The sequence below is a fragment of the Lolium perenne genome, chromosome 7 (genome assembly GCF_019359855.2).
Source record: "Lolium perenne isolate Kyuss_39 chromosome 7, Kyuss_2.0, whole genome shotgun sequence".
NCBI classification, from domain to species: Eukaryota; Viridiplantae; Streptophyta; class Magnoliopsida; order Poales; family Poaceae; genus Lolium; species Lolium perenne.
In genome coordinates, this window is record NC_067250.2 from 148954463 (window position 1) to 148963360 (window position 8898).

General features: G+C 45.2%; 2 non-coding genes across 2 annotated transcripts; both read right to left on the bottom strand.

Annotated features, from left to right (window-relative positions):
- Window positions 1-6375: 6375 nt before the first annotated feature.
- On the bottom strand, window positions 6376-6470 carry LOC127304987 (small nucleolar RNA Z159/U59). Its single transcript, XR_007853651.1, has one exon. It is a non-coding gene; the product is annotated as a small nucleolar RNA Z159/U59 (small nucleolar RNA).
- Window positions 6471-6789: 319 nt separating this feature from the next.
- On the bottom strand, window positions 6790-6871 carry LOC127304985 (small nucleolar RNA Z159/U59). Its single transcript, XR_007853649.1, has one exon. It is a non-coding gene; the product is annotated as a small nucleolar RNA Z159/U59 (small nucleolar RNA).
- Between the last annotated feature and the right edge of the window lie 2027 nt (window positions 6872-8898).

The following is an 8898-nucleotide window of genomic DNA, read 5'->3' on the forward strand; positions in this document are numbered from 1 at the left end:
CCCGATCTCGCGGATTGACTTCGAAACCAAGGGGAGAGATGGGAGGACGCGAGGATCGGGCCACACACGGGGTCTTAGACCTCATCATATGGTATCAGAGCCTTTGGTTTCCGCGGATTTGACCCCCCACCCATCCAATTTCATCTCTGAAAATTTTTCCCCAAAAATCCCCAAAAAATAGCCCTAAATTGCCTCTTGACCGATCTGCGATTTGGTTGCATTTTGAGTGGTTTTGGTCCATGGATTTGGTGTTGGAGTGCTTGATCTACTATCTCCCCAACTTTTAGCCCCAAATTCCATCATTTCCCTTCGTTTTGGTCGATTTGGCTTGATTTCGCTCAAGAACAGGAGAGAGAAAAGCTGTGCCCCGCGAAATCCGGTCGACCGGGCGCCAACCGGGCCAGTGACCGGACAGCCTGGCGCCAGGGCCGGTCAACCGGGCGCCAACCGGGCGCCAACCGGGCCAGAACCCGGTCAACCGGGCTGTAGACCGGGCAGGCCGGTCCAGGGCCTGGTCAACCGGGCGCCAACCGGGCGCCACCTCCACCACCACCTCCGCCAACCACCGCCACCCTCTCCGCCGCCGGCAAGCACCGCCACCCTCCCCAAACCACCGGGAAACATCACCGCAGCCCCATAACCTCCGCCGCAACCGCAAGAGCATCGACACCACCACCACCGGCTTACCACCACCACCACCGCCAAGCTACTTTGACCCTTTTCTTCCGCTAACTTGTGTTTGCTTGTTCCGGTTTGAGTGCCTTGTTTGTACAACTAATCCGCAGCTACGAAGCAAGCGACGACATCCTCGGCACCCCGGACTTGCAACCGTACTCTTGACACCACCACCTTCATCGCAAGTTGTGTGTTCCGACACCGCCTAACATTCGCTTTGTTTGCCTTGGCATTATAGCCAAGGCCCTCCTTCCCATTGTTTGACCTTTGCTTACTCAAAAGATCATCCAAAGAAAGTTTACTTTGGGGAGAGGAGGCCTTAGCAAGTTCATCCTTCAACCTAGCATTTTCGTCAACAATATTTGCATGATCACATGAAGGGGTAGAGGTACTAGGTATGTCATATGAAGCAAGCCTAATTTGAAGTTGCTCATTAGACTTGGAGAGGAGAGAGTATTCACTCTTCAAGGCTTTGTGAGCCTTATCTAGTTCATCTAGATACTTCACAAGTTTCTCATGATCAACACCAAATTTGGCCTTTTCCTTTTTAAGCACTTTAGCCTTAGCCCCAGCAAGAGCTCTAGCTTTAGTGAGCTTGTTAATTTTATCTTGAGTCTCTTCAAGAGTTTCTAGCTTCTCTTCAAGAGAAGCTATAGATTCTTGACTTTCCTCAAGAGCATTTTTAATAGCATGTATTTCAAGAGAGTCTTCTCTCTCTATTTGACATTTTTTCTCAAGAGTATCATTTAGTTGTGCTATACGAATCATGAGATTTGAAACATGATTTTTAGTGTCACCTTGTAAGTTAAGAATGCAATCATCAAAATCAAGCATTTCTTGTTTCATTTTTAAACTAACATGATCAACCCCTAGATCATTTGATATGTTAAGCATAGAGGGGTTAGGAGATGATACCTCGGAAGATTTAGCCATGAGGCAACTTTCTTCCTCCATATGAATGTCTTCATTGGGGAATTCACTTGGTGATGAAGAGTTGGTGGAGAGGGAGGCAAGAGCAACCAATCCATTTGAGGTTTCATCTTCTTCATCATCAACATCATCATCTCTGGAGGTATACTCTTCTTGAGTTGATAGCACAATAGATGTGTCCAAGGTGAACCTTGCCATGAAGCAATGTGCATTCTTGATATGAGAATTCTCATTGGGGGATTCAAAGAGAGATGAAGAGGGAATATTGGTGGTGGCAATGGTTGCCACTTCCTTTGATATTTCTTCTTCATCACTACTACTTTCAACTTCATCGGAAGAATATTCTTCCTTAGTCACTAGCACAACCCTTGATGGCCTCTTGCCCTTCTTACTCTTTTTGTAGAATTTCTTGTTGGGGGCCTTTGAATCTTTGCTCTTGTCCTTGGGAATGAGCCTTCCACCACGACTTTCCCTATGCTCATAGGGGCATTGGGCGATGAAATGGTTCTTGTCACCACAATTGTAGCATGTTCTTGTTTTTGGGCCCAAGCTCTTGAACCCACTTGAGTTGTTTCTCTTGATGTTGTCTTCCTTGGCCTTGGATGGATCAACCCAAAATTTTTTTGCATGGAATGCCATGTGGTCATTGTAGTGGTATTCCAAATCATCCGGATAGGACATACTCCAAGATGTCCTATATGGTTCTTGAGGGTTCACTTCTTCCGCGGAATTGACCGCCAAGGCAAGGTTGGTCCCTCTTGACATCCCAATAGCTCGATTGCGAGAATCATGAGAGTTTTGCTCAAGCACCTTGAGAGCTTGCAACTCGTGCACCGCTTGTTGAGAAGTGAGTGAGGAAAAGCATTCTCTCCCAACAAGAGTCTTGACATCAATGGGTTCAAACAGCATCATGCAATCAATATACTTATCTTTGATCCAAGAGTCATCAATGTGTTTGGCACCCACATTCCGGAAAGCATCGGCAACGGTGATGAGTCTTCTATACATGACTTCATGATCTTCATCCGGTAGCCTCATGAATCCTTTGGCTTGATTCCGAAGGGCATTATACTTGTTCCTTCTCATGCTATCACTTCCCATGCAACTAGCGGCCAAACCATCCCAAGCATCCTTGGTGGTGGAGAAATTCCGAACACGAGACAAGTCCTTTGTCCCCACACTAGATTGAATCATGTGCAAGGCAATGTCATTGAGTTGATTATCAACCGCTTCTCTTCTAGTCAACTTGTCGGGGTTGAAAGGCTTGAAGCCTTCCATGATGATTCTCCAAAGTTCATTGGAGGCACTGCGAACATGAGAGCGAAACTCAAATTGCCATGTATCGAAATCTTTATCATTAAACTTAGGTGGGTCGCCCCGAATATTTATATGAGGATGGGGAACCGGTATATCGGGAGAGAGGAAAGGCGGAGCCACTTGATTGTAGCTAACACCTCCACTAGTTCCCCTAGGAGAAGCAACGGGGGTTTTAATAGTGTTTAAGTTATCACCATTCAAGGGAGTGGTAGAGGAGGGTAATGCCGAAGCATCTCCCTCTTCTAACTCACCCTTGTCCTTTACCTCTAAGGTGGGGATGACAGGGGGAGCCGCGGGAAACCGATCGGAAAACACTTTCATCAAGGTTTCCATTTGGGTTTCCATGGCGGATCTCAAGGATGCTTCCACCGACTTGAGATCATCCATGGAGACCGGCTTTGCGGCCCCTTTCGAAGGTGCGTCATCCGGCATACTCTTAGGCGGATAAGCCCGAAATAAGAGCCGAGGCTCTGATACCAATTGAAAGGATCGTATGCCGCACCTAGAGGGGGGGGGGGTGAATAGGTGCTAACCAAATTTTAGTTCTTTTTCAATTTAGGCTTGACACAAAGGTAAATTCTCTAGATATGCAACTATGTGAATTTACCTATATGACAAGGTCAACGACTATGCAAGATATAGCTACGCAATATATAGAGGAGATAAAGGATAGAGGTAACCGAGAGTGGAGCACACGGAGACACGGAGTTGATTCCCGTAGTTCCCTTCCTTTGCAAGAAGGTACGTCTACGTTCGGAGGAGTGTGGTCGCTACGAAATCCAGACCAACAGCCACGAAGGCTTCACTCAGGTCTCCTGTGAGCAACGCCACGAAGGCCTAGCCCACTTCCACTAAGGGATTTCCTCGAGGCGGAAACCGGGCCTTTACAAGGTTCTTGGGGCACACATCCACAACCAAATTGGAGGCTCCCAAATCTGTAACAACACAACAATCAACAAGTACACATCAACAACAAACAACTAGGGATCCAAAGAGGAACACTAGCAAGAGGGCCCTCAACAAAATGAGGGGGGAAATGCAAATCGCTTCGATGAAGATGTAGATCGGGGTCTTCTCCTTCGATTCTCCAAAGCACAAGAGATTTGGGTGGTTGAGGGAGGAGATCTGGCGATTTTGGTGCTCTTGGTGGCTCAGCAATGGTGGAGGAAGATTTTAGGGTTTGAGCACCCTTCCAAGGTAGGGGAAGGGTCCTATTTATACTCCACCCACTTTTCTGCCCGTTGGAGAGGTATTGCCGGCAGTGCCGGCCTTGAGACGCCGGCAGTGCCGGCCAACATTCTGGTTCAGCTGGTCGACAGGCAGGCCGGCAGTGCCGGGCTTGAATCGCCGCGGGCATTGGGGTGCAAACCCATTAGTGCGGGTGCATCCACCTAGCATCGGCCGACACCACCGGCAGTGCCGGCCAAGGAATATCTTCAGCTTCTACTTTTATTCCTTTTTGAGTGGGTCGAGATTTACCCGTTGATATATTTTCTACATCTGTAACTCACTTAGCACACAGTTAAATTATCACCGGTGTTGTTAACAAACACACAGAACCTCAGAGATCATGAAATGTTCTTTCAGGGCGCAGAAGGCCACGGACAGCACAACAACATCATTATTGAAGCCCGTACAGCCAGGCCACGTCAGCCAGAAGCATCCAGAGGCTAGCCGCGTTGCATGGTTGGTCGGCGAGTGATCAGGCAAAGCCACGCGAGAAAGCGAACAAAGTCCATAAAGCTTGAAAACTAATGTAGTAAAAGGTAGCTGTTTATTTGCAGAATACCAAACATTTTGTTAGAAATATGATAGCTTTGATACTAAGCTAACTAAGAAGTTATTAAGATTAGCTTAGATCATAAGCTAAGTAGGTAGTTACTTTTGTCCAAACGTTGTAATCCCGAAGGGATGTCTTTGTAACCGCCTTATAGGCGTATGTTCGGTGGGTATATATACCCCCAATAATCATCAATGAAAGATCATTTGATTCTCTAATCATTAGTTCTTAAACACGTTATCAGCACTTTGTCTCTGCCTAGAGCATCTAAGCCATAAAAGGGATAATCGAAGAACACTGGAGAAGGAAATCGGAACTGCGTTTTTTCACTCACTGTCGAAGAAAGATAAGGAAACGATGCTTTACCGCATCAAATTCAGTTTGCAATCGGCAACATCGCCGGTGGCCTCGCCGTCCCCACCGCGACGTGCTCATCAGTCCGTCCTCGACACTCGGCAGGGCACCAGGACGAGCGACGGCGGCCGATACGGCCCGCATCCTCCTGGTGCGGCGCTGCGCACGATCGGGCTCCGCTTCCCTTCCCGGCGCTGCTCCTCTCGAGCCCGTCATGGAGACCAGTGCTCCTCTGCCGTAAAGTGACGACGGCGGGCGCTTCGCTCCCGCGGCAAGACCGCTTAAGGCGGACACAGCGCAGGGGCAGCACGCCCAGCGGCGCTCCTCCGAGCGCGGCTGCCAAGTTACGCCGGCACTCGAGCCCGCGGCTCCCGGCGAAACGGCCACACCGACCACGGCTGGCGCAGGATGCGGCCTGCTCCTCGCGAAAGTGGTGGCTGCAGAGGACCGCGGCGGCGGTGTCACCTCCGTCCTTAGAATGGTTTTGGCGAAAATTCACCTCCAGGTAGTAACCGCACTAACAAGAGATAGAGGAGAACCTTATCCGGTCATCCTTCAGCATTTTTGCAATTTAATACAGATACTTGATTTGATATAAGCTTCACCCCTTGTATTTTCTGTTTTACAGTACCATACCTGTAGCCCTCAGCTTGTCTATATTTCCTATTTATACCCCACCCACTTTTCTGCCCGTTGGAGAGGTATTGCCGGCAGTGCAGGCCTTGAGACGCCGGCCAACATTCTAGTTCAGCTGGTCGACAGGCAGGCCGGCAGTGCCGGGCTTGAATCGCCAGCAGTGCCATGGTGCATCCACCGGCAGTGCCGACCCAACACCACCGGCAGTGTCGGCCAAGTTTCTTCTTTTTTGAGTGGGTCGAGATTTACCCATTGATATCTTTTCTATATCTGTAACTCACTTAGCACATAGTTAAATTATTACCGGTGTTATTAACAAACACACAAAACCTCAGAGATAATAAAATGTTCTTTCAGGGGCGCAGAAGGCCACGGACAGCACAACATCATTATTGAAGCCCGTACAGCCAGACCACGTCAGCCAGAAGCATCCAGAGGCTAGCCGCGTTGCATGGCTGGTCGGCGAGTGATCAGGCAAAGCCACGCCAGAAAGCGAGCAAAGTCCATAAAGCTTGAAAACTATGTAGTAAAAGGTAGCTGTTTATTTGCAGAATACCAAACATTTAACATCAAGCCATTCTTCCAGATGTGAACCAACATCAACAACAAAAATGAATCTTTTATTTGCACTACAAGCCAAAAGGTAAAAACTTTGGTAAGACAGACAAATGATGTAAACAAATGTCTCCTCAGTTCAGGTCTTCAAATTTCTTCCGCACCGCACCAAGAGATAGCGCATCAGAAGAATGAAATATTTAGTTTGATCATCATCGGACAACAACCAAAAATATATATAATCCAAGATATTGACCCGAAAAGGGGACTACAGAACATTCCCAAGCGCGCACTCAGAACAATTGCATAAATGCTCAAACAGATTGATATTTTTTCTTACGGTGCTTAAACTTAAATTTTGTGTCCAGTCATCAGGAGGAACCAGGACAAAAAAGCAAGGAGAATTTCTGAAACAAAGAACGAAAAAGACAAAATAAAAGATTGGAATCCCTCTAGATGATAATATAGATCTCTGAATGAATGAATCAGGCCACTACCTATTAACACACTAAAGAAAGAAAATCAAACCAAAGAATTATGAGGTCTCCTCAATTCAAGTCTCCAGTTCTTCCACATTGAGAATTTTAGAAGAACGAAAGTATAATCTGGATCATCATCGGAGAATGAACAGAGCTTGAAAAGAAAAGCAAATCCTAGAGAAGTGCGGGGAGTATAACTCCACAACACATAAAGTTAGTACCAGATGGGTTTCTAAGACAAGTATGAACATTTAATGGTGACAAACTTCACCTGGAAAATATACATAACTCTACAACACATATTTAAAAAAAATGAGAGATTGATCACATACTCCTAGAGAAGGGTGGGGAGTATGAAATGACTTAAATCCGTGGCAATGGAATTTTTAATTGAGTTAACACATTGTGCAGCAAATGTAACAAATAGAAAGATTTATAGACAGCCAGCAGCATGCATAACTGTTCATTGATCGAGTAACAAGACAAAAGAAAAAAAGACAAATACAATATACGACAAACACTAGATAGAGATTTCTACGACATAAGAAAGAGAAGACTTTGATAACTTGCTGGAGAATAAGATAAGGTCGAAGGATGGTCATTTTATCAAAAAAATTCCTTATACTCTACAATGGATGATTTAATATGTGCAAGAACTGCATGAACTAAATATTTTTGGAAATAAAACTCATTAATCGATTCACGCACCGACTGCGGAGGAAATGCATAACTGAAAGAATAACTACCTGCATGCACTCGCTGGTGCGGGGCGATCAACATGCCAGGTGACTAAGTCAGTGAACTCCATATCTGCAGCCAGCTTGTTCAAAACTGGTATTATCACCAAAAGGAAGGTGCAGAGATGGGTGGACCATCAGAAACTGATACAAAAAGTGATGCATCTCAGCTTTCATTAGAATGGAGTCCTAATCAGACGTGTACAGAAATGACTGCTAACAAATTAATCTACAACAACAACAAAAGGAAACCAAGTGAATAAGTCGTTAGTTTTACTATCTCTGTGGTCAAACTTAAGAAAATCAGGCTATGAATCCGGCTCTAGTAGCAGCCCTGATTTGGTGCGCCGTAGTTAATACGAAGGGACAAGAAAACATTTGTTTGGAGAATGAGGAAAACCTAACCATGTACTAATATGGAAAAAGTACATCTCGGATAATGGCTAGTTTAAATGTTCAGAGAGCGAAGCTGAGACATAAGAAAATGCCAGGTTACAAACAGACTTGATGAAAAGGTATTTCAGTTTCGGTTAATCATCAACACACACACACACACGTACACAGAATTACATACAGCAATCTCATTCTAAACTCTGATCACCAAGAAAGAGAGAAAACTACTGGACATTAGATAAGGTTGAAGGCACTGTAATGGTCATTTTATCAAGTGGCAGTACTATATCTATAATATACACTCTGATATGTGCAAGAATTGCATAATCTAAGAATTTGTGGAAATAAAACTCATATGATGTAATAGGATGAGTTTAGGCTGTAAATGAAAATCCGTATGTACTATTCTCTAGACCTCCACAGAGATAATTGCGAACACGATTTGATTTCCACAGAACAGTGGAAGAAATGCATAGCTCAAAGAATAACTACCTGCAACATCCACTTTGCCTGGTACGGGTAGGACCTCGTAGTGAGCAGGGCGGCGAGTAGCATGCCAGGCGACCAAGTTGGTGAACTCAATATCTCCTGCCAGCCAGCTTGTTCAAAACTCTGATTACCAAAAGGGAAGGGCATAAATGGTTGGACCATGAGAAATTGATGCAAAACTCTAATCAGCCATGTACAGAAATGACTAGTAACCAAATAATCTACAGCGGAAAAAAATAAAACCAAGTGAATACGAAGTCCATCTCTGATAATGTGGAAGTTAATAAATTCAGTGTATGAAAAGAAGTTAAGAGTAATTGTTTATTTGTTGCCTAACCATAAGAAAAGACAATGGTGCATGTGAACGATGAGGTATGGCCAGAGAACAAATACACCATATGTACGACAAACAATAGATGGAGCTTTCTGTACAGATTGGAATGACACAAGAGAAAGAGATGACTTTGACTACTTCCTGGAAATCAGATAATGTTGAAGGATGGTAATTTTATCAAGAAATGGCTTTACTCTTATATCTATAATGGTACTCTGA